The sequence below is a fragment of the Cricetulus griseus genome, assembly GCF_003668045.3.
Source record: "Cricetulus griseus strain 17A/GY chromosome 1 unlocalized genomic scaffold, alternate assembly CriGri-PICRH-1.0 chr1_0, whole genome shotgun sequence".
In the NCBI taxonomy this organism is placed as follows: domain Eukaryota; kingdom Metazoa; phylum Chordata; class Mammalia; order Rodentia; family Cricetidae; genus Cricetulus; species Cricetulus griseus.
In genome coordinates, this window is record NW_023276806.1 from 83251536 (window position 1) to 83277125 (window position 25590).

Here is a 25590-nt window from a genome sequence, read left to right on the forward strand (position 1 = left end):
TTAAAAACAACAAAAATGAAGGCTGAGTGTGGTAGTACACACCTTTAATCCCAGCACTCAGGATGCAACTGCAGACAGGCATATTTCTGTGAGTTCAAGGCCAGCCAGGGTTACATAGTGGGAGTCTGCCAAAAAAAAAATAAGGTTCAGTTGACATAACTAATTGCTTTATCAGTAAATACTTTATCTTACTTTGTTTTGTTTATAATTTCAGTTTTATGTGGGTCAGGGGCAGAATGGCATTAGAGGGTGTGAATTTTTAAACTGTGAAGTTTTAAACTGTTATGTTCTAGACAGTTTTTCCTGGCTCCTCAAATTCCCTGTTCCAATGCATAAGCTACAGTGTTAGCAATTGATAAACTCACAAGTTCCAGGAACTAACATCAGGGTCAAAGCTTTTCATGGGCAAAAAAACAGCAGCTGAAGGTTGGAAGTTTAATGGCCTCACCTGACGTTTATGTGCCATCTTTCCTTACAAATGCCCCCCATGTGTGTTTGGTATGTATGTGTGTGCACATGTGTACACATGTATGGGGAGCCAGAGTTTGAATTCTGGCATTTTTTTTCTACTGCTTTCCACATTATTTTTGAGACAGAGTCCCTCACTGGACCTGGAGATCATCGATTCAGCTAGACTATTTGGCTACCAAGTACCCTGTCCCCCACCCTCCAGTATCTGTCTCCAAGCCTTGGCATTACAGGTGTACTGCAAGGTCCATTTTTTTAAAACATGGGTGGTGGAGATGTGAACTCAGGTCCCCAGGCTTGCATAGCAAGTACTTTACAGTCCACCTCTCCAGTCCTAAGACTTACTATTTCTGATTACACTGTACCCCATAAATATTTACAATTATTACATGCTAATAAAAGATCTTTAAGTTACAGAGATAGAATGTTAACTATAATGATTTGATCTTTGCAAACTGCACACATATATCAAACTGCACACTGTACCTTTTCAATTTGAACTAAAATCGTAAACTTAAGAGTTTGGAACTTCTCCATTTGTATTTGATCTAGGTTTAATCTGTTATTATTATTAATTTGATTTTTTTTTTCAGTTGTATCTCATTTAGCCCCGGCTGGCCTAGACCTTGCTATGTATTGGAGATGAACTTGAACTCCTAACTGCCCTGCCTCTACCTTCCAATGCTGGAATTACAGTATGTGCCACCACTCCAGACAGTTTAACCCAGATTTAATGCATCTTTAGATTTCCAATTGTATATCAATTGGGGGGATTCTATTTTGCTAACTTTATTCTTGTTGTATTTTGAAGAGTGATATAGTTTCAATGATTTCTGCCTTTTAAGTTGCCATGACCTTTATCTGGTGACTCGGTGCCATATTCACATGGCACACATAGCCATTATTTTCTATTCTTGGGGGGTGTCCAGATATACATGAAGGTGTGACTGTATGCCTTTTATAAAATACCATGTTTAATGGTGTGGACACTTTTGCCAGCGGTGTGAGTTTCCTCCAACGTCTATGTAAAGTAGTTGCAAAAGGTGCCCGTTTTACAAGCTTTTGTCAGGAAGATCTATGTCCCTTTTTCCCAGATGCACAGTGATGTGGAAGGTGATGTCACAGGCTAGGACAGTGTTTCTCAACCTTTCTAATGCTGTGACTCCTTAATACAGTTTGTGGTGACCCCTAACCATAAAATTATTTTTGTTGTTACTTCGTAACTGCAAGTTTGCGACTGTTGTGAATTCTAAGGTATATATCTATCTGTGTTTTCTGATAGTCTTTGGTGACCCTGTGAAAGGGTCATGTGACCCGAGGGGTCGCGCCCCACAGGCTGAGAATCGATGGTCTAGCAGAACAACTAAGAAATATATTAAAATCCAGAAAGTGTAAGAACCTTGGTTATCCTGCCAATAGTAATTTCTCAGAGCCTCTGTTTCCCTCTCTATAGCCGTAAGCTATGTCTGCCCTGCAAACATTGTAAGGTGTGTCAGGAGAAGCCAAGCGATAAGAAATGTGACCAACATAAAGTGATTAAGAAATAAAAGTGCTATTCACAAGAGCTGCAAGGAAAGATAGTTGTAAGAAATAGCAAGTACGGGCTGGCGTGTGTTCTACTGGCTCCTTTCCCAGCCCCCAACCACCTTCAGCTTTGGGGGACACCCTGCCGCCTGCATGGAGACACTGCCGCCCAATAGCGTGAGGCTCCCTCTGCGTAGCATTGGAGCTCCCATCCTGCTGAAAGTGTGTTGTGAGAAAGAGCAGAAAGCTGCCAGTAGCTCAAATTTGCGCTTCAGCACAATCAGCCCAGTGGAGCCTATGCTGCCTCCCCCTCCTGGAGTGGAAGCTGAATGGCAGAGGCAGCCCAAACGTTCATTAATCGAGAGGCTTCCGTCCCCGGACGCCCCTGGATCTTGGACAGAAAAAAATCCCGGTCGGATATGTAGGATGAAGATATCCAGGTCCTCTGAACCCTTAGCGCGCAGCCACGGAGTCAAACGCAGAATTGCCTAGGATGAAGAAGAAAGAGATCAATCGTGCTCTGGCTGCGGGTTTCCAGCAGCGATGCTGCGCGAAGGGCACGCCGGCCCGGAGCCGCTCCGTGCGTCTCTGCGGCACCCCGCCGCCTGCCGGCCCCTTTTCCCAATTTGCCCTCCGGCCGCAGTCGTCTGCAAATGAATAACTCCCTGCACTTGTGAGTGAGCCCACACAAGTTCCCCAGACACGGTCCTCCTACCTCTTTCCCCCAGGGAAGGGTGGGAGCAGTTTTTCAACCATAACCTTCCTGCACCTGGGGGAAGGTGACTGTATTGGGAGGGAGAGGGATTGTTTTAATGGTTCCAAGGCAGCAGAATTAGCTGCCGGTGATGAAGTACTTCGTATTCTTTCTTTGCTTTTTGACGAACAGTGGGCGGACCGCTGCCGGGGCACGACCCCTGGGCTCACTTTGCAGCCGGACGCTGAGTTTCAGACTGCAGCCTTGCTCGGCATACACCCGGGCCTCTTTGGCGCTCATCCGAGTAGGCAGAAAGGGATGAATGCTGACAGGCATCCTCTGAGCATTGGTTAAAGCCTTAGAGTGCTCACCTTTGCACCTCCTGTTTTTCTGCCATCTCCGCTGCCTCCTCCTCCTTTCCCTCTCCTCCCCCTCCTTCTCTTCCTCATCCCCACCCCATCATCAGCACCACTACCAAAAAAAGTCGTGCCCCTTTGGTAGAGTCCAGTCTCCCCGCCGAAACAAGGGGGAGGGAGACGCCCATCCCCCCTCCCATCTCTGCTTAGGCTCTGGGTTTTACTGCAGCAATCGGAGGTGACAGCGCCACCTCGGTCTCCTCGGTTGCTCTCCGTGCCCGGCTCCCCCCAGTATCGGTGGGGAAAAGCGCCCCCTCCTGAGAGGCTAATCTCCGAAGAAGTGCGAACGAGCTACAGAAAAGCGAATTTTAAAAATGTAGAAGTCACTGGGCTGCATTCCTCGGAGGACAGCCCAATCCCCCAGGACTGAGTGTCAGCGCATAGGAAGTTGGGACCTTAGAGCGAAGGGGGAGGGGAGTGGTGCAACCCGGCATTCTCTTCTGGAAGGAGTCACTGCAAGCTCTGCGGTTGGACACGAGTTTGCGTAAGAGTGTTTTCCTTTTGTCAATTATTAATCATCGGAATCAGTTTGGCAGAACTGGAGTTTTAGCAGTAGTGCAGAGGGCGGGGCCCGAACACCTAACTCTGGGAGCTTCCCCTGCGCCCAGCGCAGTGGCAAGCTAACCGCGGCTGGGGAGAAGCCAGAGCATCCAAGCACACCCAAAGGCAGGAGGTAAGCATCTCCCAAAATACCTACCTCCAATCCAAAGAAGCTTTCGTGACACAGAATTTCTGTCTTCGTGGGGGAAAACAGAATTGAGCTTTGATTCAATTCATGTGCTTATTATTTAACCACATTACAACTTTAAGAATTGAATGGGTCCTATTGGCATTTATTATGTTGGAAACTAACTTTTCACTCAATGGAAGCCAAACTTTATAATGGGAACTTTTCCAACCAGAAAGAAAATTATTTTACATTATTTTCATTATTAATCTCTGTATGGTTTGTTAATATCCAGGGAAATATCTTAAGATGTGCTTAGCTTCCTTGGTGGTAATATTTATCTAGTTCTCTGCTCTTCTACTTTTTTGCCAATAATTTACTGTAGGCAAGGGCACACCAGTCAGCTGTCAGCAGATAAGGCATATCTAGCAAAAACTGTATTTTCTCGTGATTATTAAGCACAATGTGTTTTCTCAAGGATGCTTATGTGATTGTCACAAGCAATTGAAATCTTCAGCCCATGGATAATGTGTGTCTGAGCATCCATGGGGAGCAGGGGAGAACTAGTAGGGAGGTTTTTAGGTACAAGTGTCAGTCCAGACTTGTTTCAAAAGGCATTCAACTGGTTGTCAGTCTACTGATCAGCCCAGTCTTGCTCCAATACAGAATTTGAGGAATTTATTAAAACTAAACATTAACTCCCAAAGTTCAAATAAATGTAACAGGGAAATTGAGATGTTTGCTTTTCCAAAAGAAAAAAAAAAACTTTGTGGCAGGAGTCATTCATTATTTTGAATCAAAAGATATTAAGAAATACCCAGCCGTTTTTGTTAAAGAACTTTTAAAATGAGGTGTGCAGGAAACTGGTAAAAGCTTAATCACTTTGATTTTCACATCTGGTTTATTCTTGTGCTTCTTTCTTAATGTAGACATCATTTTCATGATGTTTTTATTTTTATTTTCAAGACAGAGTTTCTTTGTGTAGCCTTAGATGCCCTGGAATTCTCTGTAGACTAGGCTGGCCTCAAACTCATAGAGATCTGCCTCTGCCTTAAGTTCTGGGATTAAAAGTGTGCACCACCACCACTTTTTCATGATTTTTAATAGCTGTGATGACTTTGTTCATTGATCACTTAGAACAAGAACAAACTTTCTTGTGAGATACACAACCTCATTTTTTAAAACTATCTAAACAACAATTTAACTGCAATAAGTTAAAGATGGTTAGTTAAGGCAAATGCATAGACATTTAGAATTTTACTATGAATCAAGCAGAAATTCAACCAGTCTTCAACTCCCATTGGTTTTCTTAACCTACTGTTTATAAGTTTGATAATTTTAAAATAAAATTTCCCTGTATAAGTCTATGACCAATTTTACCTAACAAAGTCAGTGAAAATTTTGCCACCAAATATATAGTCTTCATTTCAAATTATCCAAATAGGGGTTGGGGCTGAGAAAATGGCTCAAAGAGTTAAGTACATTCAAGCACAAGGACCCTGGTTCAAATCCCCAGGACCTATGTAAAAAGATACTTCAGAATATGCCTATAATCCCAGAGCTGAGAGGTAGTGACATGAGAATGCTAGAGTCCTCTCCAGGTAACCATTCTAGCCAAATGGGCAAGCTCCTGGTCCAATGAGAGACTCTATGTTAAAAAGTAAAATGTGGAGACATAGTAGTAGACACCAAACGTTGGCTTGATTTCTACACACATGCAAAAGTATGGATACACACATACCCATGTGCACATATACCACACACATGAGCAAATCATCCAAATAAGACTCAACTGCTAAATTATGTCTGTGAACACACCCCTCACAAAACAATAACTGTTGAAAATTATCTCTGGATATTATCCTGAGGGAAGACAGCAAATAAAACAGTGTTTATGCAAAATAATCTGTAACACTGCAGTAAGAATGACAAAGGTGTATGGTATTTGAGCACAGTTCATCTCCCCAGCCTCCTCCGGCTAGGTATGGTGGTGATCCACTCTGGCTGGATGGTGCAGTGCTTAATATACAAAGTTCCCTCTCAACAAGAATCCAGCCCAAGCTCCAGCCTATTCAAAGTAGAAACAGGCCATCACCCTCCTCATCTCTCTCAACTTTGAGATACAGGAGCTTTATTTCAGGAAGGATGAACTGTGAAGTCAGTCTTTCTTCCTATAGCCAACACACACACACACACACACACACACACACACACACACACACACACACACACACACACACCCAAAGATGAAGAACTCAATAACAAAAAGACAAACAACCATTTTAAAGCGGGCAAAGGTTTTGAATAGACATTTCTCCGAACAAGATGTGCATAAGAAGCCAGGCGTTGGTGGCGCACACCTTTAATCCCAGCACCCGGGAGGCAGAGGCAGGCGGATCTCTGTGAGTTCGAGGCCAGCCTGGTCTCCAGAGCAAGTGCCAGGATAGGCTCCAAAGCGACACAGAGAAACCCTGTCTCGAAAAACAAAACCAAAAACAAAACAAAACAAAAACACAAGCTGTGCATAAGAAATGTGCTTATATTTACTTGTTGGGAAGTAATAATCAAAAGCATAATGAGCTATCACTTCACAGCAACCATGATAGTTATAAATGAAATGTTGACAAATCAGCTCAGCTCATGTTCAAATAAAGAATTTTGGGGAGAGATAATGTACAATAGCAATGATAAAAGATGTAGTGGGAAACAATTTGTTAGTTACAACTGTCATGTATTGCCAATGGGATGTAAAATGATGTAGTGGAAAGTAATATGTTAATTCCTCAAAAAGTTACACCTAAAGTTACCAAATAATACAATCCCACTCTTAGACATATATCCTGGAGAAGTGAAAGTTTACAGCCACAAAAGAACCATACCCAAATCCTCATCACAGTAGTATACATAACAGGCAAAACCACCAAACAAATAAAAAACCTGCAAACAATCCTAGTATCCACTCAGAGGTGATGGATAAGTAAAGTGTATGGAACAGAGTGGTGGACATTATTCAACATGCTTCAGCACAGTTGAACAGTGAAAAAATTACATACGCTAAGTGAAAGATGAGCACACATTGTGTGTCATATCACAAACCACCAAATCTATAGAGACAGAAATCAGATCACTTGTTGCTGAGGGCTCGTGTGGAAGATAAGTTGAGGAGAAATGAGAGGTGACTGATAGAGGGTACAGGGTGTCATTGGGAGATGACAAATTTTAGACCATGGGAATGATTTATGGCTAGGGATATTGTACTACTGAAAGGCATTAAACTGTATACTTAAACTAGGTTAACTGCATAATAAATGAGTTACATCTCAGTAAGGCATATGATTAAAAACCCATCCAATGTAGGCAGGTGTGGTGGCAATTACCTATAACCCCAGAACATGGGAAGGTGTTGAAAACTCAAATTGCAAGTTTGAGATTAGCCAGAAAAATTTAGCAAGACTCTATTTTAAAACACAAAGGGCAAGTCAGGTGATGGTAGCACACACCTTTGTTCCCAGCACTTGGGAGACAGTGGCAGGTAGATCTATGATTACAAAACAGCCAGGGAAACCCTGACTCAAAAGGGAAAAAAAAAACCCGCACACACACACAAAGGGCAGAGGCTGAAAAGATGGCTCATCTCTCAAGAGCACTGGTTGCTCTTCCAGAGGACCCAGGTTTGAATGCCAGCACCCACACAGGGGCTCACAACTGTCTGTAACTCCAGTTCCAGGGAATCAGATATCCTCTTTTGTTCTCTGCAGGCACCAGACATGCAAGTGATGCACACACATACATGCAGGTGAAACACTTATACACATCAGATAAAAAGAAATAAATCTTTTAAAAAAAGATACAAAGGACTGCAGGTATGGCTCAAGCTTAGCACTTTTGCCTAGTGTGCGCACAACTCTGGCTCAGTCCCCAGGACCAGAAAAAAAAAAAAAATACGTGAAACACTGAAAAAACAAATGACTTTAGAAGCAGTATGAAGCGTTTTTGTCCAATGGCCATTTAGAAATATATGAAATAATTAAGGGAAGCACAAGAGTTAGAGAGCCGTTTGGTTTGCATAAGTTTGCATACCTGCCCTAGCTTGTCTTCTATTCAGAAATAAATCGGATGCCATTAACTTTTTGTCACAGAGGATTTACTTGCAATGCAGCATCTGTTTGGACTCACCCATCCATTATATTAACCCTGAACCTGTTGAGGCTGGTTATTCTTCTTGCTTTTAGGTAAATCTAGTTTTTAACATCTCTTGAGGTTAATTGTTAAATTTGCTATGTCGCCGCACACTGGGTTCGAGAAGAAGGTACCTTACCCTCTGCAAAATGGGGGTTTCTACTCAGATCGAACCACTTTAATTTCCCTAGATTGACTCTGGAAGGCAGAGCCATTGAAGAGCTGGGGAAGCAGCCAGTGTAGTCCCCAAAGTACACTGATGTGTCCTTGCTGGAAAGCATCGAGTGTAATTATGACAGTCCCCAGTGCAGAGGCTCCTAAATAATTAATTTGTGTCTCTATTTGTCTCTTGTGTTTTGAGTTCCCACAACTTCCAGAGACTATACTAAAAGGGATGGCAATTCTTTGTCTAGAACAAGTATAAAGTTAGTGTGTCTTGCAATCTTGTAAGGTAGGAAGCAGCAGAATGTGTTGCAAGGACAGTTGTGAGCACACTGAATCAAACTGTACCCTAAGTTGTATGGATTAAAGTTTTCCTGCTTCTGAAAACCTCAGTGATTTTCCTTCTCACCTGAATAGGCCTGTCCTTCCATGTGTATATTTTTAGGAGGGTATCAAGTTAATGGAAATAGATGCCATCCAGTCTTTAACTACCATGTTTAGTACTTGGTCCCCGGAGAAGGGGAAAGGGTCAAGATCCCCTGAGCAAGTTGAGAGCACGGGAAGAGGGGGGAGGGAGCTATGAGAATGAGAAGGGAAGAAGAGGAAGGATGCAGAGGTCATGAGGTAGCAGAAAGGTTGAGTCAGTGGAAGAATAGAAGAAAGGGTATGTGATAGATTGGGTTTTAGTTGGGGGGGTGTAGGAGAGGACGGGAGGGAGAAGAGAACTGGGATTGTCATGTAAAACAATCTTGTTTCTAATTCAAATAAAAAATCTGAAAAAAATAAATTATATCACCTGATATAATTATATATTAATAATATATAACATGTCACATATGTATTAATATATAATGTATGATTATATATTATCAAATATTATAATATATTAAAACTGTAACATACATCAAAAAAACTACCATGTTTAGTATCATATGTAATTGTCCAATTAGAAGACTTCCATTGAAAAAATTGTGTGCGCATGTGTGTGTGTGTGTGTGTGTGTGTGTGAGTGTATGCATGCACGCACATCACACATGTGTCTATGCGCACACACACATATACAGGTCAGGAAAATGTCATTCTTCAGGTGCAGTCCCCCCGCCCCGACTTTTTTTGGTAGCATCTTTAACTTACTTGGAACTTGTCAAATAGGTTAGGCTGGCTGGCCAGTGCTAGGCTTGCTAGCCAGCAAACACCAGGGAATGTACCTGTCTCCATCCTTCTAGCACTGTGATTACAAACATGAACTGTCATGCCCTTTTTTTGGTATGGATTCTGGGGGTATAACTCAGGTTCTCATGATTGTTCCTTTACAAACTGAGCAATCTTCCCAGCTGTGATAAGGGATGAGTTTAATGTCTAATCATTTGTCTACAAATTAAACACATGCAGAAGTTGATCATGACTTCTTTTTCTTTGTTTTGCTTTTTTTGTGTGTGTGTGGAAGGAAATGTAAAAAGATCAGACTAGCCATGAACTCATAACACTCCTGCTAAGAAGACCAAGTGCTAAGATTATAGATATGCACTAACATGTCTGGCTTGATCATTACTTTTTAACATCATTTTCATTCAGAATTGAAAATGCATATATTCGGCAGATATTTACTGCACATCTATTCCAGGACACCCTTAGGCCTTGGATAAGTACTAAACATATAAAGCATCTTGCCTTTAAGGCATTTATATCCTAGTAGGCAGCTCAGACAGTAGTAACAAAAATAATAGCTGAGAATGTAATATATAAAGACATAAGAGCTCTGGGGAAATAAAGAGGGAATGGGGTACAGTTTTAAACTGAGGCTCAGGCTGGAAAGTAAGAGTGCACTATAAAAGGCACACACAAACCCGACCCTGTGGCACTGGAGGAAGCTACAAGGATTTCTGCCTTCCTCTAAGGTTCTCATCCCCAAAACAGGTTTGTTTTCCCCTTTGCGTTTGCCTCACCCACCAGTATCTGCCTAAATATTCCCGTGTCTTAAAGGAAAAATTATCCCCAGCACATACCAAGTAGGCACAAGGAAGAAATACCCCAATACCTGGTTAAAGAACTACAGCTGAACTATTAATAAGGCAGTACCTTTTAAAATAATATTTTTGTTAATTCTTTGAGAACTTCATGCATGCATGTCATGTATTTTAATCATATTCAATTCCCCATTCTTCCTCCTAAGATCCACTCTTGTCCCCCTTTCTTAGGATCCACTGAGTCTAACCTGTGCTGCCCATATACTCATGGCCACAGGGGCTTCCAGTTGACTGTGGTTAGCCTACCCAGGCCACATTCTTCAATAAAGGTAATTCTTCCTCTCCCAAACAGTGTCTTATAACAAGAATTCTCACTCAAGGAAATAATCAGGCTGAGTTGTCAGTTTCTTCTTGGACCTTTTCATCATCTGTTGCATGGATGCTTGCAGTGTTCCAGGCGTTGTACATAAATAGTGCAGATTGGGTTCCCCAAAGATAGCATTTTTTGGAGAGTAGAAGAGAGTTTGAGAGGAAGGAAATGTTGAGAGCCATCCTGAGAAGGAAATGGAAAAACTACAGAAGTGAACAGAGCATGGCATCCCACAGGTTTTCTGTGGAGGGTGAGAGAAAAGCTACCACCCCAATGTTGAGGAATTTCTACACAGCTACCTGATTTCAAAGGCAGCCAGGAAGCCTTGTTCTAATCATACACAGTAGGTGTAGCAATGTTTCTGGTATAGAGCTCTTTTAGGTCTGGCCTAAGAGGATCAGGGATGGGATTTTGCAAGTCAAAGGGAACATTTACTTTAGTCTCAAATGAGAAGTATATAAGAATGTTGAGCAGAACTAGAAACAGGGTGTTTTTTTTTTTTTTAAGAAAATCTATTATAATGAGACATTAGAATTCTCATTCATTTATTTGACATGTTTTAATTAAACAGCTACTATATGCAAATCATGGAGGAAAAGACACCACGAAGAAGATCTTATTCAAATCTCTTTCTAGACTGCTGTGTGTGTGTGTGTGTGTGTGTGTGTGTGTGTGTGTGTGTGGTACTAGGAACTGAACAGGACTTCATTCATGCTAAGCAAGCACCCTACCAACTGAGCTGCATCCCCAGTCCAGTACACCACTTGCTACAAAATGAAGAACACAGGATAAGACATTCAAGAATGTGCCACCCTACCAACCCGGCCCTGATAACCTTTCTTCACCCCATTCTATGCCTTGGTTTACCCACTACTTCCCTGTCAGAACACTTACCACACTGTGGGGGAGATATTTGCTACTTATCCCTGCTCTCACGAAAGTGGCCTGGAGACGGTAACCATGTAAGCTTTAAAGAACTTTATACCCCTCCTTGCTACCTTGTTGATTGAAATAGCTAGGATGGATGGATGGATGGATGGATGGACAGGTGGACAGATGAAAGGGATGCATGGAGCAACAAATGGATGATTTGCTGGGCTATGGTCAAAGTTCTTTGCTTAGCAAGTCAGTGTGTTAGAGTAGTTCACAGTATGTGCTCTGCATTTTTGTTTTGGTTTTTGTTTCTTTTTTTGTAAAACTTTCGGGTAATTTTAAAATTTCCTACTACATCCATCCCATAATTATATTGTGAATGCATAAATACTGCTACCCTTACAGCATTGTTAAGTGAAACCAGGAAGTTTCAGGTACTTATAAAGTACTTAGAAAAATTCTGGGCTATAAATTGTTCAATAAATACCTACCGATATTATCAAAATAGAACAGCTTTCAGGTTGAAAATTTGCTATTCCAGTGTTATAGCCCAGCTCTTTCAGCTCCATTATAAGATCAAAGGCTGTCAGTGATGCCTAGCTGGAGCTGTCATGCTGATGTCAAGGTCAGTGAAGAGATTAAAAAGAAAATTTGGCAAGAAATGTAAGTAGCATATTGTACAAGAAAATGAAAATGGCCAGAAAAAGAAAAAAGGCTCAAGATGACATGTGCAAAGCAATTTTTCCAGGATTGTGATCCTTCTGTTGCTGTCTACCTCACAGATCAGTGAAGTACCAGTTCTGACACATACTCAGTGTGCCTTGAAGAACACCATGCCCAGTGTCAAGTGATGTAAAAAAGAAAGAAACATGAAACAAAGCCTACTTGAAACAGAGCCTTACATGTACCTTAGGGCATTAAGTTTTCTTTTTAGCATCTTTTGCAAAGCTAATTATCTTTGGGGGTATGCCATACTAGTAGTCAAAATTATCACAGTGCCACATCTAGCTGCCTATAACATTCTAAGTGAACTGAAGAAAGGGCTAACTGGACCAATCAGTGAAAACTCTAGAAACTTTAATAATTACCTTTAATAAGACTTTAATAATTGCAAGGAATAGAATACCCTTGGGCTTTTCTATGACTGGAGAATCCACAGAGAATCTTAAATCTTATAGAGAAATGTTTTAATTACTGGACTAGCACCTCTGTGGCCCTGGGATCTCAGAATTGACAGACATCACCTGTGGCAGAAAGCCTGCTTGGGCCAGACAGATGGCTCAGCAAATAAAGGCACTTGCCACCAAGCCTGATGGCCTGAACACAACCCCTGGGAACGGGGGGTAGGGGGGGAGATGAAGAGAACCCATCCCTGCAAATTGTCCTCTGACCTCCACATGTGAGCTGTCACAATATACTAAATAAGTGTAAAATTTTTTAAGCATGACAACATGCACGATTGTGTTTGGCACGCACATCTAGGCCACATTAACAGGAAGGTAGCCATTGTATTCAACATAACCTTGTTTGTCTCAATTTCCTGTTGTCATTAAGCTGTGATTGCTGTATGCTTCTTTGGAGAATGGAATGAATTTTTTTTTTTTTGAGACAGGGTTTCTCTGTGTAACCCTGGCTGTCCTAGAGCTCGCTCTGTAGACCAGGCTGGCCTTGAACTCACAGAGATCTGCCTGCCTCTGCCTCCAGAATGCTGGGATTAAAGACATGTGCCACCACCTCCCAACCAGAGAGTGGATTTTTTTAAAGCTTTTTACGTGTAGTAGATTGAAACCTGGCACAGTATTTATCCAAACATGTATATATATTCCTGCCTGCCTGGGTTGGTTATCAGCAACGAAATGAGCAACTTAAATATCCGACACTAGGGAGCAATAATAGCACAATAAGGGATGGATAGGTAGCACAGAGGTGGAGTGGCATGCACAAAGTCCTAAATTCAAACCCTGGCACCACAAAAAAACACTAGTGCCCAAATTAAACATTATGGATTTCTTTCATAAATCACGTATGTATCTTCTTTCACCCTCCCATAGAATGCACAGCACCCAAACCACTGCTAGGTTCATACAAATCATTCAATAAATATTTGTGATATGAATTGAACAAATTTGTGTTAACTTAAAATTTAGTTCAGTGTAATCAGTAAAGAAGTGATTTTCAAATCTATGTAGTAACAAATGAAAAAATCCTTTGGGTAAAATGAATTGAAAATCTCAGGATTCAAAGTTAAAACATACCATGCCTTAGCTAGAGTTTCTATTTCTGTGATAAAATGTCATGACCAAAAGCAACTTGGGGAGTAGAGGGGGGTTTTGGCTTACATATCCTAGGTTACAGCCCATTGAAAGAAGCAGGGACCTGGAGGCAAGAACTGGAACAGAGGCCGTGGAGGGGTGCTGTTTACTGGCTTGCTCCTCATGGCTTGCTCAGCCTGGTTTCTTTCCTTCTTTCTTTTTTGTTTCTTTCTTTCTTCCTCCCTTCCTTCCTTCCTTTCTTTTCAAAGCGACTTCTTCTTCTATTTTGTCTCCCCTCTCTCCCCAGAGCTGAGGATCGAATGGAGAGCAAGTGCTCTACCACTGAACTAAATCTCCAACCCCTCAGCCTGCTTTCTTATAGCATCTGCCCAGGAATGGCACAACCAGCAGTGATGTGGCCTCTTCCACATTAATCACCCATCAATAAAACGCCCCCACAGACTTGCCTACTAGTCAATCTGATGGAGGCGTTTTCTCAGTTAAAATTCCTTCTTCCCGGGGCTGGAGAGATGGCTCAGAGGTTAAGAGCACCAACTGCTCTTCAGAGGTCCTGAGTTTGGTTCCCAGCAACCACATGGTGGCTCACAACCATCCATTATGAGATCTGGTGCCCTCTTCTTGTGTGCAGATATACATGGAAGCAGAATGTTGTATGCAAAATAAATAAAATCTTAAAAAAAAACACCTTGCTTTAAAAACAAAACAAAACAAAAATTCCTTCTTCCCAAATACACCCAGGCCTGTGTCAAGTTGACAAAAACCAAGTAGACACCACAACAATCACACGTGGGTTTAAAAGAAAAAAAATAACATAGAAAAAAATCAAAGACTAAGCAACATATATTTGATATGCTAATTAAATATGCCTCTATTACTTGGCTACTCTGATGTTCTCTCTGTTACATTTCAGCATTTTATTTTTGCATAGCTAGTTCAGGTTTAAGAGCCATCAAAATTGTTAGCCAAGAAATCATTCTATGTTTTCAGCTCCAAAGGCTGACATAGGATGGTGAGTTTGAGACTAGCCTCGGCTACATAGTAAAAATTCTGTCACCAAAAAGAAAACAAAGTTTAAGAAGCAAGGACTATTTGCAAAGTCACAGTGCAACTGTGTTTCCATTAAAGCTACAAACTCTGTTACCTAGACACCTTTCCCTTCTCAGAGGCTGAACCAGTGTATACAAATATGCAGTATTTATATGGCTTTGAGACAGTCACGATGGTCTGATTACCTGAGCTATTTTGAATAATATACACTGAGGGACAAGCTGTCACATAAGGGAGATTTGCATGAGTTTAGCTCAGGTAAAGGATGAAATGACATTTTTCTGAAATGTTTATATGTGTTCTTGGTAGCATGTGTTCCATCTAAAAAGACTTCCATTAAACATGCTGCCTGCAAACATGAGGAGCAGAAAATTTAGAAATGATTCTTAATTTTAGCAATGGTAAATATGAAGAAACATACATAACTAATCCTCTTCTTAAAATTCATATAATAAATTAATTCTGTTACTTTTAGATCAACTCCTTGTATATGTGAAGTATATCCTATAAGTGCTTTTGTGTGTGTGTGTAAATAACAAAGATATAGGAATCTACGAGTATTATAATATGTAAAAATTCAACTTCTTACAAACATGACTCAAATTCTAAATTTAATAATCACTACAAGTCATTAACCTAAATGCTACAAAAAGTGATTATTCAGTTGCCATAGACCTTGCGAATAACACATGTTAAACTGCAAGTTTTCCTTACAAAGCTTTAAATGGATTATCTCACAAACAGGTCGCACAACCTGCTTAAATAACTGTATTCACAAACGTGACACCTCTTTAAGTGATAAGAGTTATCACTATGTTAACCCATCACTCAGACACATCAGTTTTGATATGCTGCAGTCTAATTGCTTCCTGTTATATAATTACTTAAAAATCCATTCTGAGTGAGTTCCTGGAAAGAGCCTTAACTTTGAGCAGCGGAAACTGTAGACAACAAATTTATTTTTTAGGCAGGAAAGCAAAAAGTTGTAATAGCAGGGAACAAAAAGCACACAATCGGATGTGAATCCAGCATGCAGCGGAGGTCAAGTGCAGCTTCTTTTCCAAGAACAGAAGATGGATACTGCTTCATTTTCTTTCATTCATTCATTCGTTCGTTTGTTTGTTTGTTTGTTTGTTTGTTTTGTTTTTTCCAGGCTTTCTCTGTATAGCTTTGGAGCCCATTCTGGCACTTCCTCTGTAGACCAGGCCTGCCTCTGCCTCCGGAGTGCTGGGATTAAAGAAAGGCTTGTGCTACCACCGCCCAGGGGATACTCACTGTATTTGTCAGGATGTCTGAAAGAATGGGATTCTGTGAGATTGCTCTGCTAAGAATAGTAAACTACTTTGCCCGTTTTTTTTTTTGTTGTTGTTGTTTGTTTGTTTGTTTGTTTTTTTCCTCAACGATTGAAAAATAAGTTGTTGATTTGGGGGTAGCTCTGTTGCCAGATAAAGGCACAAACCAAGCATGTGCTGCCATCTTAGAGACTGAGCCTTCAAATACTTTTATTTAGTTAAAAAAAAAAAAAAAAATGAAGACAAGGTGTAACTGCCTGGCCTAAAACTCACATGTAGACCAGACTAACCTCTAACTCACAGAGATTCTCCAGCTAGGAGAATGCTAGGATTAAAGGCAAGTCAAGGCTTATGCCCCCACACCCAGCTAGCCTTGTCTTAGTAAATTAATTTCATTGTCTAAAAGTCTAAACAAAGAGAAAAAAAAAAAGTCAGGCTGGCCTCATTCTGGATTTGACTGACAGGAAAATCTGATTGTAGTGTGTAGGATAAAAGGAAAGCAGAACTCAAAAGCAATACTGCTTCCTAGTTTCCTCCACTGAGAAGAAAACAGACTAGGTGCACGCATGCACAGCTGCACCTACTGCCTTCTTCCTGGTGAATCCCCAGCTCCCAGAACTGTCCTTACCTCTCTACACAGCCCGCTGTCCCCTTACCCTCAGACCTGTTTTGCTGTCTCCTTACCCACTTACCTAATTTGCCTCTGAAGTGCTCAAAAGAGTGAGCAGAAATCTCTCGATAAGAAGGAGCAGTGCATAGAAAATATGAGAAATAATAACTGAGATAAATTTTTCCATATAGCAGATATAATGAACTACGCTTTATTATGTTGTGAGCATTGAGCTCTACAACATGCAGAGACCACAAATCACACATGTGATTCATATAAGCCATGCTCAGAGAGGTTTAACAACCTCTAGAATGTCATTTAAAAAAGTAAGTTCAGCATGCATAAAGTAAAATAAACAGATTAACAAATTTTCCTATGACTTTTTTTTTTCTACTGTAGAGAATGGCTCTTAGAATTGGAAACATTTTAGTAACTCTGTTTATTTTTTTCCCTTGGTTCTTTGAGATAGCTGACCTCAACCACACTCATCAGCCAGTGAATGTCCTTGAACTTCTCCTGCCTCCAACTCTCAGATGCTAAGACTATAGACATGTATCATCATGCCCACTATTGTAATTGAATCTTAAATCCTTCCTTCCGGCTCTCTGAAGAAGGCATTGAGCCATCTCTGCTTGGACCATTTAACTACTGGAGTCCTCTGTACCTCACCAGGAAACTCATTCCCCTACTTCCATACTAGGCAAGTTCTCTGCCAGTAACCATCCCTCCTACCTCACCCCTCCCCCTTTACACAGCTCTTGCTGTCAATCGTTTTCTCTGAGATTCTCCTCTAAAACCTTCTCTGTGACCACTTATAGCGTCAGTTAGAGCACCAGTCCTTCTAAGATGGCTAACTCCTTCCCGACCGGAGATTTTCCATAACTAGAGGATACGCTCAGCAGACTGGCATGGTCTTTTCTAAGAGCTAGAAGAAGAGTATGGCGGTTTAAAAGAAAAAGACCCCCAAAGGGAGTGACACTATTAGGAGGTATGGCCTTGTTGAAGGAAATGTGTCACTGTGAAGCTGGCTTTGAGATCTTTTTCTCAAGCTTCACTCAATGTGACAGTCAGTCCTATTTCTGTTGCCTCTGAATAAAGATGTAGGACTCTGAGCTACTCCAGCATCATATCTGCCTATACACCACCATACTCCCCACCATGATGACAAAGGACTGAACCTCTGAAACTGTAAGGGAGCCACCCCAATTAAATGTTTTCTTTATAAGAGTTGTTGAGGTCGTGGTGTCTCTTCACAGCAATAAAAACCCTAATCAAGACAACGAGCTACATCTCTTTTACTCAACTGTGGCATCATACTTGGCAAACATATAAGAATATTGAATTATTTATCACACAGTCTACCATTATGCCCAAAGTCAGATTTTTAAACTTAAAAATTAACCTAATTTCTTTTTCCTTTCACCACTCCCTATATGCTATTAACAAACTATTTAAAATCAAGAAACATCCCCTCCCTGAAGAAAAAATAAGTTGCCCAGAAATCCAATCCTTGAAACAGAGTAAAAGCAGCTGCTTTAGTGGAAGCTGGAGGAAGAATCCTGCATCCTCAAACTAGTTCTCGGACCACAATTGCAAAGTCATCAGCCAGCACCATGTTCTTCAACTCTGACTTTCCCCCTCAAATAAATTTTAAAGTAATGTTAGCACTTTCCTTGATTTTTCACACTATATCTTAGACTTTGTGGAAGACAGTATGAATCGTTAAATGACTCTTCACAGGGGATAGAATGGTTGTAAAGTTGGAAGGCATCTTTGGCTTCATTTCACTGAAATCTTTGTTTCCCAGATGAAGATATAGAGCCCAGAGAAGAGAAGTAATCTACACCAGGTCACTCAGAAGAAAAGCACAACTGCATCACAGCCTGGACCCTCCTGCTCAGGTGAGCTTCTCTGCTCGCATCTTGGACTTCTGGAGATCTTTTAGAAAGGTGCCCCTTCTCATGGTAACATTACTAAAATGAAATCCTAGTTCTCTGTCAAGCAACCAACAAACATTTACAGCATATGGAATATTGTATTGACCTTGGAAATGAGACAAAGGAGGACACTGGCAATTAGCTTTATTTTATCTCAAAACAGTTATTCTTGGCTTACGGACTTAGAGGGACCTTTGAGGTGTTTTGAGAAGACCGTTTCATCTGTGCAAATTTGCATAAAGTGCAGGGGTTACATAGATGCCACCTCCCCCAACTTTTGACTATAGGTTACAAACCCCTGGCCTAGAAAGAGACAGTGGCAGGATAAATGCCAAAAAGCACAATAGCAGAGCACTAGCTCCTGCCTTATTTATGGGTCTCTGGTGGAAGACTGCTTCTGTTTCAGTATCCTGCATCTTTAATTTATATGATGCAGCAGTTTATCCTGGAAGACCTTTGGTATGAGAAGAATGTTTTTAAATAAACATTATCAGCCAGGTATGATAAATTAATATAACAAATCTGGAAATATGAAGACAATGTCTTCCAAAATAAAAATATTCACAGTGAAAGTGAGAATGGTCAATTTTCACAGAAGGGCATTCATTTTATCTTGCTTTAAAATTATTATTACTATTATTAAGAAAAACGAATGAACTAAAAAGAAACCTAGGCTGCTGGCTCCTATTCAAATTATTATAAAAGCACCCATCAGCTCATGGGAAACAGTGTGGACAAAAGGTATCTCTCCTTGTGTCCTGTGGACATCTGGAAGTCTCCAGTCCTTTCCTGTTTATAGCAGTGTTTCAGGGGATTTTTAGTTCGAGAGTTGAGGGGCAGTAGTTTTTTTTTATTTCAATATACTTTAAGAAACTTCTTGATTACTTTAAGTTTATTGATGATGAGTGTTGGTCTCTCCAGTTGAAAATATCCTTTTTTGGACATCCCAGATAGCACCAGATATTGTAGGAGGCAGCATGCTGTAACTGGAGCTCTCTCTCCTCAGTGTCACAGCATCCCAGGTCAAATCCCAGGACCAGTGCTAGCTTGACTCCCAAATGAACAAGACACAGACCCTGGAGCCTTGCATTCTTACTCTCTTGAAGTGAACTGATGCATTTGAAGTACTTCCCATGGTGCTCTGCACGTGCAATGATGTGCTCGCAGAGGGCAGTTAGCATTGAACTTGCTGGGGACTTTTATCTCTATTGTGGTAGCCACATGGGAAACAAATAAAAATTCTCAACAGCAATATTCCTGAAAATAATTTCTAGGTTAGTAACTGAGAAAAGTCACCTGCTTGGCCTAAAAGGTAGTGTCAATTTCTTTTATTCTTTGCCTGGTCTTTATGATCTGGTATATTATAAGGTGAACTTTACATACTAGTGTGCTAGTGTGTGGAGTAGTGATTACTTTAGCCATTACAACTTAACCTTTCCTGAGTATTGCTCCAAGCTTCTTTCTAATCTTCCCAGCAGATGTGGGCATGGATTTCTGTCACATTCCTATCCCCCAGCTGAGAAAACCAAGGAAGGAAATATTTAAGTTACTCGGAGTGACTCGCCCAGGGCTGCAGTTCACCCCCATATATGACCCAGAACAGAACTCACCCACGTGAACACCCCAGCATTCAGTCTCTTAAGGTCCACTCACCGTCACTGTGAGCTGTTAGCCCTCAATTTATTCATCTGTATAAGGATAATTGAAGCCTCCAATCCAGCCATAGCCCACCACAGTGGCACTTAGAGAGGGTGCCTGTGGTGGAAGAGAGAATACATTGTCCCCAAGGACATCTGCATTTGTCTCTGGGACAGCTCTACCAAATCCCCACAAGTGTGGTGCCTTCTGGCAAAAGGAATGTATCTACCGATAGTGTTGAAGGTAAAAGTCTGCAATGAAGGTGTTAGCAGGGACATACCACCCGCCACCTGCCTTTCCCAGACACCCATAAACATACACTCTAAATACACACACACACACACACACACACACACACACACAGTGGGGGGGGGGTACATTGGATAACAGGTGGCTGGATGGCTTCCACCAGACTATCACAAATAGTGCAGTCATACACATAGCTATACTTTTAATAACCTTTTAGAGAAACTTCTAATGACTTTAAAGACACTTGGTTTTATAGTTATGTTCATGTTTTACTTCTAAAATCACCTTGGCAGCCTTTGGCAGTAATAGCACTGAAATGGAAAGCCAATTGGAAGCTACATACTGTCCTTCCTGTCATTATAGAGTAACAGGGATGTAGTTTTAATAAAGAGACAATAAAGAGCACACCCCCAAGAAACACATAACTGAGCCTGGGCCTAGAAGCCCATCTCTCCATTGCAGGACTCCCCAGAATGCTCAGGGACACTGCCCTGTCTCTAGATTAGTAAATGATGAGACACCAGAAGAAAGGCATAGCATGTTATCTCCCACACCATTATAACCTCTTTCTATACATTTCCATATCAATATACTTTCCCCCATTTATGGTTTTGAAATAAATAACTTCTTTTGATAGCCACACGACATTGAATTTAAACAAATCTCTGAATTTTGTATGCCCTAAATTACAGTAAATACTTTCACTAAAGTTGAATTCCAATATTTCTGCCTCAGTCATGAGTCCTTCACTAGTTAACTCATCTGGAGTCTGAATTGAGTTCCCTCAAAACCAAAACAAAACGAGCAACTACTTCGAAATTAGTTATTCGGTGCATACCATATTGCCCAATGGTGTCAGTTGATAATCGGGCTGGTAGAACATGTTTTGTGGTGTTCTGCTTTTGTTCTTATTAGCAAAAGTGAGACACACTAGAGTTGGTGGAGCCTCAAAACACTCTGTACCAAATACTTGGCTGCATTGTTGCTGACCTCTAGTAGCTCACTGCTAAGTACAAGGTTGCACAATGGAACCAGAGTAACTAAGTTGCCTAAAAGTGATGCCTGTGTTCACTTGCCATGCTTGCTCTTCCTCTCTCATCGTGAATGCATAAAGAAAATCCATTAATTGCTCTATGGTCATTTACTTTTCTCTCCTTTCATCACAAAGCCCTGGGTTGCTTCTTAACCTCCACTAAACACTTGGGTTTATACTCTGACTTCTAATATTCACTCTGCTGTCAGCTCGGGAAACTAGCTGGTGATGGAAACTTGGCAAGTATTCCAGTATGGAAAGAAAGTTCCCAGGGAGGGATTAAGCAAGATTAGCACTTTCTGTAGTGCATAGATGACAACAGAAACCAATAAACTAGTCACACTTTATTTTCACACAATACAGTGTGAGGTTGTGCCATTAATTATAAAGACCATGAAACCAGAAACCATGTCACTGATGATATAAGAAATTAAATGCTGCAGAGATAAGGAGATGGCTCAGTGGGTAAGGAGCTTGCTGTGTAAGAATGAGGGACTAAGTCCCAATCCTAGAATCCTCAGAAAAGGCTAGGCACTGTAGCACATGTTTAGGGGGAGTTGGGGCAGAGACAGGTGAATCCCAAGAGCTTGTTAACTGGCCAGTCTAGCTAAATGGTGAGCTCCAGATTCAGTAAGAGACCTTGTCTAAAAACAATAGAACAAGATACTCAACACTTACCTGGCCTCAGAACACACACACACACACACACACACACACACACACACACACACACGAAAAAAGAAAAGAAATTACATTCAGCATCTCTGTGAACTGAACTGTGCTCAGGGGGAGAAGCAGCTTGTGATTTGCCCTCTATGATAAGAACACTCTTGTGAAATTATGCTTTGCTCAGCCTACACAAGAAAATGAGGTGGCACTGTCCAGGGCACATCTGAATGTCAGTTCAAACACTGTAAGGCCTTTCAAGGGGAAGTTTGTCGCAATGACCACATAGATGCTTTGGTTGATTGGTTTTGACTGCTCTAGGCATTCAATTAGCACACAAGAAAAAGACCTAGAATTTCCTCCTATAAAATACACAAACCACTATGAAGTAATCAGAATACGCCACAAAAACGGTCTCAGTGTATAACTTAGCAAAATCATACAGCTTAAGGTTATGTGACTACAAGGAACAACATACACTGCTTTACTGTTACTTACACTCCATAACTAAGTTAAATTTAAAAGAAACTATCAATTATTACCTTTTCCTATGTAAACAGCTTGTGGCACAAGAGCTTTGGGGACATTCCCAGGATATAAATTAAAACAAATAGATAGACAGGCAGGCAGATGGGAAAGAAGGGGACCTGAAGAAGAAAAATGGAGCAAAAAAAAAGAAGTGATGGAAAAGAACAGGGAGTGAAGAAAGGGCAGAGAGAGAGCCGCCCTAAAATCTGCCTCCCCGGGTGGTCCCGGCCTAGGATTCTTTCCTCATCAGTACTACTTTTCTATTCATCTTAAGTTTTTTTTTTTTTTTTTTGTTTCCTAGAACGAGCACTTGTAAAAGGCATTTTTGTGAAATTTAAATCCACTTCATGGGTGTTCCTGAGAGTGGAGCCTGTAAACTTTTAACATTATGAGGAACTACAAATGCATTTGTGATTTTTGTTTACTTGGTTTAGTTTTGTGGGGGGGGGGTTGTGTGTGTGTGTGTATGTGTGTGTGTGTGTGTGTGTGTGTGTTCAAAAAAGACAGATGGTACTAAATTTGCAGAAAACAATTTGTCTAAAGTCATTGCCTCAAGCAGCTCATATGAATTCCCAAGCACTTCTTTTGGGCTCTGTAACTTGCTGGGGAAATAATGATGCTCAGATTTACCTGGAAAGCACATCCAAGAATGTTTCTGCCATGCAGTTTGTCAGTCATTCAGCCAATTATCTTCCCTGCCAGTTCCGGGGGGTGATGAGGTAGGTGAATGCCATATACCCCTTGTATTTCAAAGAAAATAAAGTCTTCAGTCTACTTAGGAAATGGATTGCACGTGACTACTTATTGTAAGTTCTAAAATGTTAGTGCAGTGGTTACTGCATAGAAGAAAGCAATGTGTGTTCCTTAGTGTGATGGTTAACACATAGAAGAAAGAAATGTGCGTTCCTTGAAAGAGAAGGTTCTTATGAGACTGTTCAGTAAAAGAAGGCTATAGGAACTGGGTCATGGGGAATAAAGCCGGCTTTATTTGGCAGAGATGAGGCAAAAGAGAATAGGAAACAAAAGAATACAACTTGAAATATTAATACCTTGAAGTCAATGTCTCTTAGCATGGGAAATCAGAACTGGCTCCAGAGAAGCAGAGCAATCAAACCATATAGAGCTGTGAATGAGTCTTTGTATTTCTTTAAGAAGGAAGAGTCACTCACTGGAGGCTTTCAAACAGAGAGGCTGTAAGTTTTCAAAGTTAATGTTAGAAACAATGAAAAACATAAAGTAGAAAAAAGACAAGTTGGTAAGCTGTCTTACTCATCTAAGTAAAGTATCTGGAGCATCTATAGCACTGTCTGTGAGTCTCTCCTGCAATGACAGAATGTTCTACGCCCTTGCTGGTCAATATTCTCTACATCCATGCTCTTCAATATGGCAGGCACCTTCCATATGTGACTACTGGGAATCGAGAGTTCAGATTTCCATGTATGGCTAGTGGCTGTACTGCTGACAGAACAGAAACATCTTACATGGAAAAATATGAGAAGGGGCACTGTTGGTGATGTAGCCCATTTGATAGAGTGTCCTGGCATCTATCCTTAGTAAAATGTAAATTAAACGTGATTGATTGTACACACCTATAATCCCATTTGGGATCCTCGGTAAGAGGATCAAGAGTTCAAGGCTATCCTTGGCTACATAAATGAATTTAAGGCCAGCCTTGGTTACATGAGACCTAGTCTCAAGTAAAAATGTAAAAATGAATAATTACAAAGAAACAATTTAAGTCAGTACAGGCATTAAGTAGGGTTTGTTGTTATTGTTTGTTTGTCTTGTTCGGTTTATTTTTGTTAAGAAACCTATTTAGTGGAGCTGAAGGTATGGCTCATTTGTTTAGCATTCACTGGACCAGGAGGTTGGTCCCTAGTTTATCTTGGGATAGTTTATTCCATCTTATGTGTTTGTGATTATACTGGACCACAATGTAAACTGTTCAATTTCTCTATTGTTCTTAGCAATGCCAGCATTTCATAGAATAATATTATTTTTCCTATTCTCTTTTTCAGTTACTTCAGTTTTAGAGTAGTAATTTTCATCTATAACACAAAAATTACTTTGAAAAGTTTTTCAGAAAGAAAGAACAGTATAAGCAAAGTCACCCAGAGGTAACCCAATTGTCTAGGCATGGTGTCACTCACTATGGTTTTTTCTTTTTGGCAATTTTAAGAGGTTTAAGGAAAACTAGTTGTGTCTCTTATAGCATGCCACATGAATGTTTTGTTTAATTATTTCACTTACTGGTTATTGAGAAGATGACTGTAGAGATAAAGTACCATTGTCTTGGCATTGTGTCGTGGACACCCACTATCAACATTAGCTATTGTTGGTGATGACCTTGATTAGTAATCTTATCTACTTGGAAGTCATTCTCTCCCCCACCTCTTCTTTCTGTATTATACCCTTTGGAAGGAAATCATTGCATTCCTAATCCATTTCATAAATGAATTACTTAAAGGAAGACTTTGTTTGAATAAGTCACATTGGACCCTTTTAAAGAAAGCTACCTAATATAGACACAGTTGGCTTAAATACAGCATCTTTTTCTCTGCCACAGGCAAGACACTTTTATCACTCCTCGGATCTCAAGTTCTGAATATGAAGCATGTGTGCACTCAATCACACTGGAGCACACTCACACACAAGCATACTCACACTCAAACACACACACACACACACACACACACACACACACACACACACACACACTCTGAATGACTGTTATAGATTTCCAAAATGAGTCAGGAAGGGAGTTAGTCAGAATCAATTTGGGCCCTTTGGACATTTCAAGTCCTTGATTCTGAAATTCAAGAAGGAAACATAGCTCAAAGCATACAAGCTCTTAACCAAGAAGGCAGCTAAGTTTTAGAAAAGGAAACCCCTTATTTAAAAGGGCCTTTTGTTGTTCATTTCAGTGCTTTGCTTTGCAAATGTCACAGTCCCAAATCACCTGGGAATATGTTTTGTTGCCATTGCCTAACTCACTAC

At 40.7% G+C, this 25590-nt stretch overlaps 1 protein-coding gene across 3 annotated transcripts in view; it reads left to right on the plus strand.

The window, feature by feature from the left end:
• Positions 1–3222: 3222 nt before the first annotated feature.
• Sptssb (serine palmitoyltransferase small subunit B) overlaps positions 3223–25590 on the plus strand; it is a 30124-nt gene continuing 7756 nt past the window's right edge. The window contains exons 1-2 of one of the 3 annotated variants that reach the window (XM_027391782.2): positions 3223–3775; positions 18350–18443. The gene's annotated coding sequence lies outside the window, so the exon portion shown is untranslated. Of the gene's footprint in view, positions 3776–10306; positions 10407–18349; positions 18444–25590 lie in introns of those variants that run through there. The other 2 variants (XM_035451139.1, XM_035451138.1) reach the window with 2 other exon arrangements.